General features: G+C 42.6%; 1 pseudogene; it reads right to left on the reverse strand.

Annotated features, from left to right (window-relative positions):
* Window positions 1-10,427: 10,427 nt before the first annotated feature.
* On the reverse strand, window positions 10,428-11,085 carry LOC145536690 (protein shisa-2 homolog pseudogene; annotated as a pseudogene).
* Window positions 11,086-11,293: the final 208 nt, after the last annotated feature.

The following is an 11,293-nucleotide window of genomic DNA, read 5'->3' on the forward strand; positions in this document are numbered from 1 at the left end:
ATGCAATAAAACTGTGTATGTAAGCCACACAAGACATTTTCATTAATAAGAAAAAGTCCTTTATAAACTAATTTATTTTTAGCAAGCTGGATCACCTTCTACTCAAATGGTAAAAGACTGCTTCTTAGCATATTTAAGCATTTCTTTGTACAGTTCAGTCACTCAGTTGTGTCCATCTCTTTGCGACCCCATGGACTGCAGCACGCCAGGCCTCTCTGTCCATCACCAACTCCCTGAGTTTACTCAAACTCATTTCCATTGAGTCGGTGATGCCATCCAATCATCTTATCCTCTGTCGTCCCCTTCTCCTCCTGCCTTCAATCTTTCCTAGCATCAGGGTCTTTTCAAATGAGTCAGCTCTTTGCATCACGTGGCCAAAGTATTGGAGTTTCAGCTTCAACATCAGTCCTTCCAATGAACACCCAGGACTGATCTCCTTTAGGATGGACTGGTTGGATCTCCTTGCAGTCCAAGGGACTCTCAAGAGTCTTCTCCAATACCACAGTTCAAAAGCATCAATTCTTCAGCACTCCACTTTCTTTATAGTCTAACTCTCACATCCATACATGACTACTGGAAAAACCATAGCCTTGACTAGACGGACCTTTGTTGGCAAAGTAATGTCTCTGCTTTTTAATATGCTATCTAGGTTGGTCAAAACTTTTCTTCCAAGGAGTAAGCATCTTTTAATTTCATGGCTTCAGTCACCATCTGCAGTGATTTTGGAGCCCCCCAAAATAAAGTCAGCCACTGTGTCCACTGTTTCTCCATCTATTTGCCATGAAGTGATGCGACCAGATGCCATGATCTTAGTTTTCTGAATGTTGAGCTTTAAGCCAACTTTTTTACTCTCTTCTTTCACTTTCATCAAGAGGCTCTTTAGTTCATCTTCACTTTCTGCCATAAGGGTGGTGTCATCTGCCTATCTGAGGTAACTGATATTTCTCCCAACAATCTTGATTCCAGCTTGTGCTTCCTCCAGTCCAGTGTTTCTCATGATGTACTCTGCATATAAGTTAAATAAGCAGGGTGACAATATACAGCCTTGAAGTACTCCTTTTCCTATTTGCAACCAGCCTTTTGTTCCATGTCCAGTTCCAACTGCTGCTTCCTGACCTGCATACAGATTTCTCAAGAACCAGGTCAGGTGGTCTGATATTCCCATCTCTTTCAGAATTTTCCACAGTTTATTGTGATCCACACAGTCAAATGCTTTGGCAAAGTCAATAAAGCAGAAATAGATGCTTTTCTGGAACTTTCTTGCTTTTTCGATGATCCAGTGGATGTTGGCAATTTGATCTCTGGTTCCTCTGCCTTTTCTAAAACTGCCTTGAACATCTGAAAGTTCACATTTTACCTATTGTTGAAGCCTGGCTTGGAGAATTTTAAGCATTACTTTGCTAGCGTGTGAGATGAGTGCAATTATGCGGTAGTTTGAGCATTCTTTGGCATTGCCTTTCTTAGGGATTGGAATGAAACTGTCCTTTTCCAGTCCTGTGGCCACTGCTGAGTTTTCCAAATTTGCTGGCATATTGAGTGTAGCACTTTCACAGCGTCATCTTTTAGGATTTGAAATAGCTCAACTGGAATTCCACCAAAATTAGATTGATTATATTCTTTGCAGCCAAAGATGGAGAAGCTCTATACAGTCAGCAAAAACAAGACCGGGAGCTGACTGTGGCTCAAATCGTGAACTCCTTATTGTCAAATTCAGACTTACATTGAAGAAAGTGGGGAAAACCACTAGACCATTCAGGTATGACCTAAATCAAATCCTTAATGATTATACAGTGGAAGTGAGAAAGAGATTTAAGGGACTAGATCTGATAGACAGAGTGCCTGATGAACTATGGACAGAGGTTCATGACATCGTACAGGAGACAGGGATCAAGACCATCCCCAAGAAAAAGAAATGCAAAAAAGAAAAATGGCTGTCTGAGGAGGCCTTACAAATAGCTGTGAAAAGAAGAGAAGCCAAAAGCAAAGGAGGAAAGGGAAGATATACCCATTTGAATGCAGAATTCCAAAGAATAGCAAGGAGAGATAAGAAAGCCTTCCTCAGTGATCAGTGCAAAGAAATAGAGGAAAACAACAGAATGGGAAAGACTAGAGATCCCTTCAAGAAAATTAAAGATACCAAGGGAACATTTCATGCAAAGATGGCCACAATAAAGGACAGAAATGGTATGGACCTAACAGAAGCAGAAGATATTAAGAAGAGGTGGCAAAAATACACAGAACTGTACAAAAAAGATCTTCATGACCCAGATAATCACGATGGTATGATCACTCACCTAGAGCCAGACATCCTGGAATGGGAAGTCAAGTGGGCCTTAGGAAGCGTCACTATGAACAAAGCATTTCTTTGTCTGAGGTTTCAAATCTTGTTTTAAATGAAGCAAAATATTTGCTTCTCTTGAGGTTTTTAATTTGTATACTTAATGAGTAATCCTCTTACAATCTTAGTGAAGGACTCTGCATTCAGTACAGTTGACTACAGTAGAATTTTCCTAGTAGAAAATTTTCACTTGCTGGCACTCTTCTGAATTCTAATACACCCACTTAGCTTTAAAGCCGCTGGTAATATCCTTTTTCAAGTATATCATTTAAAACATCAGATCCTAAGAACTGTGCCCGTGGCAGCCTTGCAGGCCCACTGTTTGTAATCTAGATGCCCTCTCCTGGCAGCCATGGAGAGGAGCTGATGGGATGTCCGTCCAGGAAGCAATGGCTGATCCATTGATCTGAGCACCTCCAGCCACAGTACCTTCGGGATCTGGGGCAGCACTGGAACTCAGGCCATGCTTTTTCCAGGCTGCCCCCAGCTAGTGACTGAGAATGATGGGGGATCTTGGGGCCTGGCCAGTTCTGCAAATGTGGACCTACTCTATGGATGTTGTGCTGCCAGAGTTCCCTGTTGGGCTGGCCAAGACTTTTAAGAAGTCACACCTATGTCTGAGGTTGTTCATACCCAGTTCTCCTTCCTCTCCCCACTCCCTTTATAGGTATCAATCAGATCAGCATTATGAGCTGAAGGCTCTTTGCCTACTCTTGGCCCCTTCTCCCGCTTATCTTTCGTAGGGAGTATTCTGAATAACTATCATGCCCTTCAACTCCATATTGTCTTCCCAGAGCATCCAAACTGACTTGCAAACTTAAACTGTGTTTCTGAACAGAACAAACACTTGGGTATTCACATGGTTTCTGGAGAAATGAAAAGCCCCCGGAGACTCCTATAAATAATTAGGTATGGAACTTTGCAAACTGTAGGGATCCTAAAATAGCCAGTGGGGTTGAGATAACAACAAGAAACTCAAGGCCATTGGGAAGGGGGAATCTGTAACTCTGAAAAGTGGTCATGTACAAGAATCATTCACTGCCTAGGTCTTTCCTTTCTAATCCCTTCCCCTACAGAAGCTAAAGGAACTAAACTTCAAACTGCCAGAGTTCATCAGAATATGCAAGTTAATTAAGCAATCCAGTTGGAGGGGTCCCATTTCTGTTTAATAGCTGATCAGTTTAACTGTTTAATAGTCATTTCAAAATCAGCAGTAGCCACCCCTCCCCCCCGACACACACTCACATTTTACTTGTCAAACTGAATGACAAGGGGATTATGAATGAGGAGGAGATAAATACAGCATGCTGTAATTAGTGCATAAGTTAAATATTTGTATGATTGTGTTTTATTCTAAGAAGATGTCTAAGTGATATTCTGAATTAAATCCAAAAGCTGTTTCCACTCCTTACTAACTTAGCCTTTCTTCCTGGCAGAAACCCCTGAGTTCATGTGTATTCATTAAAATCCAGTCCTAATTGCTCCCTAGTCAGCTATGAATCTTAAGAAGCTTAGCTGTTAAGTGCTTAAATTGTGTTTGCTGACAGAAAATAGAATTTCTCTAATGATTTGCTATGAAAGTCTCCATATTGTTACTATAGTGATTTTATTCATAGTAAGTTTCAGAGACTGTGCTAAGAGCATTCCACATTAATACATACTCATTTAAAAATTGAGCAGGATGAGCCATCTTTAGATCCTTCTTCATATACCAGTTAACAGCATAGGCCATTGAAGGGATTCTTAAATTCACAGATGTGACAGAGTCCCACTCTAATGGACACGTGTTGATCCAACAGTACTTCCTGGATCCAGAGCTTCTCTCCCAAAGATGGTGGTGGGGTTGGCTGGGGGCAGTGGGGAGGGCAATTGAGAATCTTAGTCCCTTAACTAAGCTCCTGGATCAAGTTAGGTCCACAGCACCCACTGCTACCCCTGTCCTAAGCCTCACCACAGCCTCCTTGGCTACTCCCCCAACGAGTTCGTAAGATCCATGAGGGCAGGGACACTGTTTGTCTTGCTCCTTTTATTATATACCCAACAGCACAGAATTTGGCATGATTCTGACTGCCAAACTTCTCCACTCACAACTCGAGCCATTTCTAAGCTGACCTGCCCTTTAACATAATAATACTTATTAAAACGTAATAATATATAATGATAGTAATAATGCTCTAAAACATAATAATAATACAATAATAGCAATTAACTTTGAGTCATTTTGTTCTATAGACCAAGTATCTCCTTCAATATTATAAAACCTATGAAATAAACAATGAATTTGTTTATTTTTCAGATGAGAAAACAGTGACTCTGAAGAAGAAATGAGGAGATAGATAGGATCTAGAAGTGGCACTGGGAAACAAGAAATGATACATCCTCCCTAAAGCCTGGTCATCACAACACCAAGAAGCCACCACCCTCCCATCCTCAAGTCCATGCAATCTGGTTCTTCTCAGTACTCCATGAAAACTGCTCTGAGGTTCTCAGTGATCTGCTTCTGGCTAAATCTAAATGTCTCTTCTGCATTTCCCTGTTGACTGTGGAGCTATTTGCCACTTTCTAAGTTCCCCATCCCCTTGTCTTTCATCACTTGCCACTTCTCCTGTCATCTTCCTTCCCTTTGGATCATTTGTTTTTGCCTTCACTGGTTCCAAAACCTAACATTTGTATCACTCTGTGGCTACCCCCTTTCCATTACCCAATAATAATAATAATAATAAACTGGCATTTTTACAGATACGGGAACTAAAATTCAGAGAGGCTAAGTATCAGCCCAAATGACAGGGGAAAGTAGAATGGGTATTCAAATTTTAGTCTTATTCTTAATTACTGTACCTCCTGCAACCTTCTTCTCAACTAAATTCTGCTCCCTAACTCCCACCATTGATTTTCAACAAAGGAGACATAACAAGTGGTAGATGAAGAGAGCTCTTAGATGCTCAATAGGTTGTTTATTTAATATGACCCCAGAATTAGTAATTGTCAGAGGAGACAAAGGCTGTGTTTCTTTGTATCTTCTTTCTGTTTCCATTCCTTCAATTCTGGGAACATCGTGGTTTGGAGAAACTGGAGCCCCATTTTCAATCTCTCATGAACTGAAAGGCCAGATTTATATAAAACACTCTGCATCTGGGGGAATGAACCTAGCATTGCAATCTCTGTTAAAACTCAAGGTGGAGGTGCCAAGATCTGACTGCCAAAATGTGCACTGTCTCCTTGGAGACCCCCAAGTGAATGACAGCACTGAGGAAGTAGCGTGGGCAATTGAGATGCACAATGAACCTACTGAGCATTACAGATGCTCTGACAATCTGTAACTGATGTGAAAGAGTAAGGCACTCCTGGCTCCTATTGTTTCACGCTCTCCCCTGAAAGAGTTTGACTTCCTTACCAGACTGGAAGCCCCCAGAGGGCCATGAAAGGGCTCTAGAAAGGTCATGTGGCATTTGGGAGGAGCACAAAACAACAGGGCAGAAGGCCAGGCTTCTGGTCTTACTTTCACTTTTCATTAGCTATGGGAGATGAGACCATGGGCAATATTATAACCTCTTTGAGCCCTAATTTCTTCATTTTTCAGTAGGGAATCACACTTTGGTCCTACATGGTCATTACTATGTTATTAATACTTGCATCCCTCAACAGCACCAAACTTAATGATAGGCATGTATGCAATAAATCTATATTGGATTTGCACCCAATTCAACTGAAAAATTCTTGTCCATCAGTAAAATTAACAATTGGGTTAAATCTTTGAAAAATATGTCATCAGAAATAGAGTGTTGAAATTAACTAATCAAGTCAGTTAGGCAACAAGAAACTAACATTTATTGAGTACATATATGTGTAAAACAGTATAGAGCCATGCTGAACAAAGACTGAGTCCTTGTTTTTAAGAGGATGAGTGATAACCTGGAAAGCTAAAACATACATAATTTGAAAAAATTTGAGAACAACAATCAATAGTGACAACAATCATAAATCCTATTTATTTGGCATTTACTCTGTGCTAGGCACTGTGCTCACATCTTGGACCCCTTTAGATCCTCACCACAACTCTCTGAGAGGTATGTCTTCATTAAGTTGGTAATTAGGATACTGAAAGATTCTTAAGGGCCATAAACCTGAAAAGGTCACAACTAGAATGGGGACTCAATTTCATCCACTGCACCCATGTCAAAAAGTGCTAAAATGAAACTGGGCAAGGGGTAGTGAGAGTTGATTGGAGTTAACCAGGGAAGATTTCCTAAATGAAGTAAGCTTGACAAAATGTGGTCCACTGGAGAAGAGAATGGCAAACCACTTGAGTATTCTTGCCTTGAGAACCCCATGAACAGTATGAAAAGGCAAAAAGATAGGACACTGAAAGATGAACTCCCCAGGTTGGTAGGTGCCCAATATGCTACTGGAGATCAGTGGAGAAATAACTCCAGAAAGAATGAAGAGACGGAGCCAAAGCAAAAACAACACCTAGTTGTGGATGTGACTGGTGATAGAAGCAAGGTCTGATGCTGTAAAGAGCAATATTGCATAGGAACCTGGAATGTTAGGTCCATGAATCAAGGTAAATTGGAAGTGGTCAAACAGGAGATGGCAAGAATGAACATCAACATTTTAGGAATCAGCAAACTAAAATGGACTGGAATGGGTGAATTTAACTCAGATGACCATTATATCTACTACTATGGGCAAGAATCCCTTAGGAGAAATGGAGTAGCCAACCATAGTCAACAAAAGTCTGAAATGCAGTACTTTGATGCAGTCTCAAAAACAACAGAATGATCTCTGTTCATATCCAAGGCAAACCATTCAATATCATGGTAATCCAAGTCTATTCTCCAACCAGTAATGCTAAGGAAGCCAAAGTTGAACAGTTCTATGAAGACCTGCAGGACCTTTTAGAACTAACATCTAAAAAAGATGTCCTTTTCATTATAGGGGACTGGAATGCAAAAGAAGGAAGTCAGGAAACACCTGGAGTAACAGGCAAATTTGGCCTTGGAGTACAGAATGAAGCAGGGCAAAGGTTAATAAAGTTTTGCCAAGAGAACACACTGGTCATAGCAAACACCCTCTTCCAACAACACAAGAGAAGACTCTACACATGGACATCACCAGATGGTCAACACTGAAATCAGATTGATTATATTCTTTGCAGCCAAAGATGGAGAAGCTCTATACAGTCAGCAAAAACAAGACCGGGAGCTGACTGTGGCTCAAATCGTGAACTCCTTATTGCCAAATTAAGGCTGAAATTGAAGAAAGTGGGGAAAACAACTAGACCATTCAGGTATGACCTAAATCAAATCCTTAATGATTATACAGCGGAAGTGAGAGATAGATTTAAGGGACTAGATCTGATAGACAGAGTGCCTGATGAACTATGGACAGAGGTTCATGACATCGTACAGGAGACAGGGATCAAGACCATCCCCAAGAAAAAGAAATGCAAAAAAAGAAAAATGGCTGTCTGAGGAGGCCATACAAATAGCTGTGAAAAGAAAAGAAGCCAAAAGAAAAGGAGAAAAGGAAAGATATATCCATTTGAATGCAGAGTTCCAAATAGCAAGGAGAGATAAGAAAGCCTTCCTCAGCGATCAATGCAAAGAAATAGAGGCAAACAATAGAATGGGAAAGACTAGAGATCTCTCCAAGAAAACTAGAGATACCAAGGGAACATTTCATGCAAAGATGGGCTCAATAAAGGACAGAAATGGTATGGACCTAACAGAAGCAGAAGATTTTAAGAAGAGGTGGCAAGAATACACAGAAGAACTGTACAAAAAAGATCTTCATGACCCAGATAATCACGATGGTGTGATCACTCACCTAGAGCCAGACATCCTGGAATGTGAAGTCAAGTGGGTCTTGGGAAGCATCACTATGAACAAAGCTAGTGGAGGTGATGGAATTCCAGTTGAGCTATTTCAAATCCTAAAAGATGACACTGTGAAAGTGCTACACTCAATATGCCAGCAAATTTGGAAAACTCAGCAGTGGCCACAGGACTGGAAAAGGAGAGTTTCATTCCAATCCCTAAGAAAGGCAATGCCAAAGAATGCTCAAACTACCGCATAATTGCACTCATCTCACACGCTAGCAAAGTAATGCTTAAAATTCTCCAAGCCAGGTTTCAGCAATACGTAAACTGTAAACTTCCAGATATTCAAGGTGGTTTTAGAAAGGGCAGAGTAACCAGAGGTCAAATTGCCAACATCCACTGGATCATTGAAAAAGCAAGAAAGTTCCAGAAAAACATCTATTTCTGCTTTATTGACTTTGCCAAAGCATTTGACTGTGTGGATCACAATAAACTGTGGAAAATTCTGAGAGAGATGGGAATACCAGACCACCTGACCTGTCTCTTGAGAAATCTGTATGCAGGTCAGGAAGCAGCAGTTGGAACTGGACATGGAACAAAAGGCTGGTTGCAAATAGGAAAAGGAGTACTTCAAGGCTGTATATTGTCACCCTGCTTATTTAACTTACATGCAGAGTACATCATGAGAAACACTGGACTGGATGAAGCACAAGCTGGAATCAAGATTGTTGGGAGAAATATCAGTTACCTCAGATAGGCAGATGACACCACCCTTATGGCAGAAAGTGAAGATGAACTAAAGAGCCTCTTGATGAAAGTGAAAGAAGAGAGTAAAAAAGTTGGCTTAAAGCTCAACATTCAGAAAACTAAGATCATGGCATCTGGTCCCATCACTTCATGGCAAATAGATGGAGAAACAGTGGACACAGTGGCTGACTTTATTTTGGGGGGCTCCAAAATCACTGCAGATGGTGACTGAAGTCATGAAATTAAAAGATGCTTACTCCTTGGGAGGAAGGTTATGACCAACCTAGATAGCATATTAAAAAGCAGAGACATTACTTTGCCAACAAAGGTCCATCTAGTCAAGACTATGGTTTTTCCAATAGTCATGTATGGATGTGAGAGTTGGATTATAAAGAAAGTGGAGCACTGAAGAATTGATGCTTTTGAACTGTGGTGTTGGAGAAGACTCTTGAGAGTCCCTTGGACTGCAAGGAGATCCAACCAGTCCATCCTAAAGGAAATCAGTCCTGAATGTTCATTGGAGGGACTGATGTTGAAGCGAAACTCCAATAGTTTGGCCATCTGATGCAAAGAGCTGACTCATTTGAAAAGACCCTGATGCTGGGAAAGATTGAAGGCAGGAGGAGAAGGGGACAACAGAGGAAGAGATGGTTGGATGGCATCACCGACTCAATGGACATGAGTCTGTGTAAACTCTGGGAGTTGATGATGGACAGAGAGGCCTGGCGTGCTGCAGTCCATGGGGTTGCAAAGAGTCGGACAAGACTGAGCAACTGAACTGAATGTTATAAAGACGGTTAAAGAGAAGAAATGGTATAGAGGGGTTGAAAAAATAAGATGCTTTGATTAGAGTGAATGCCTAGATCAAGAGACAAAAGACAGAAATAACTTTCCCTATATATGGACAGGAAAGAATGGGTTTGCTAGAGCAGAGGTGGAATGAAATGTTGGTGAAGGAGAAGAGAACAGCTTGCTGAGGATATTTGTGCTGGTTTATAGAAAGTGTTGTTGTGCTTACTCACTCAGTTGTGTCTGACTCTCTGCGACCCTGTGGACTGTAGCTCACCAGGTTCCTCTGTCCATGGGATTCCCCAGGCAGGAATACTGGAGTGGATTGCCATGCCCTCCTCCAGGAGATCTTCCCAAACCAGGGAACAAACCCAGGTCTCCCTCATTGCAGGCATATTTTTTACCAGTTGAGCCACCAGGGAAGCCCAGGAATACTGGAGTGAGTAGCTTATCCCTTCTCCAGGGGATTTTCCCAACCCAGGAATCAAACTAGGGTCTCCTGCATTGCAGGCAGATTCTTTACCAGCTGAGCTCCCAGGGAAGCCCCAAACATATCTAGAAACACTCATTTGGAGAAAGATGTTTTCATACAGTTTGGGGGCAAATGAAGCCATCCAACAGAACCGTGCCATAAACACCACCAACAGGCATGGACTTCCAAGCTAGAATCCTTCCCAAGCCCACGGTTCCCTCTCACCTCTGTCTGGTCCAGGCCCCCAGCCACACTCTGCGTTACAAGGTCACCGTTGGGTACATCTTCTGTTTGCTGTTAGTGTGAGGGAAGGGAGCCTGGATCTGCCTGTAGCCCATCTGCAGCCAGTCCAGAAAAGAGGGCACTGGGGTCATGGGCACCGAGTCTGGCTGCAACATACCCCACGAAGGTGGGAAGCAGGTACTGCCCCTGATGGGGCACGATCTGGGTGGCCTGCTGGCAGTTGAGCATGGAGAATTTAGTGGGCATGTCCACATCCACATTGTTCATGGTGCCCTCAGGCAAGCATCAGTTGGTCTGGGACCTGGTCGGGGGCGCCCGATCCCCCGAGTTGGCACTGGAGCTGGAGCTGGTGGCTGTGCTGGACTGGTGAGAGGAGGAGCCCCGGGAGGTGCTGGCACTTAGGATCATGAGGATGGTCTCCATCAGGTGGAGTCCTCCCGGGGCCCAGCTCTGCTGAGGCTACTGCTTGGGCCAGAGGCATCTGCAGCAGCAGGCGGCCACAAGGGATCCCAAGATGATGAAGGCAACAAACACCAACCCGATGATGCGGAAGTGCACATAGATGGGGACTGCCGAGCCACCAGGGCCATCTTTGTCCATGCAGGCAGGCTCACCAGCTCCCTGTTGGTGGTCATTGTCACAGCCATCCTGGTCCAGGTGTGTGTTGGTGCTAGAACATTAAATGGCAGCTAAATGGTAGTTAAATGGTAGTTTGACACAACAGGATTTGGGCACTGTCAGGCCTTTACTCACGCCATCACCTCTTCCTGGAATGTCCTTCTTTAACCTTCTCACCTAGTAAACCATCACATCTCATCTCAGGTGTCACCTCATTTCAGAAAGCCCTCCCTAACCTGTTCTTTCATAAAGATCATTTGGGGAC

This window comes from Giraffa tippelskirchi, chromosome X, assembly GCF_054371585.1.
Source record: "Giraffa tippelskirchi isolate mGirTip1 chromosome X, T2T-mGirTip1v1.2.pri, whole genome shotgun sequence".
Taxonomy (NCBI): Eukaryota; Metazoa; Chordata; class Mammalia; order Artiodactyla; family Giraffidae; genus Giraffa; species Giraffa tippelskirchi.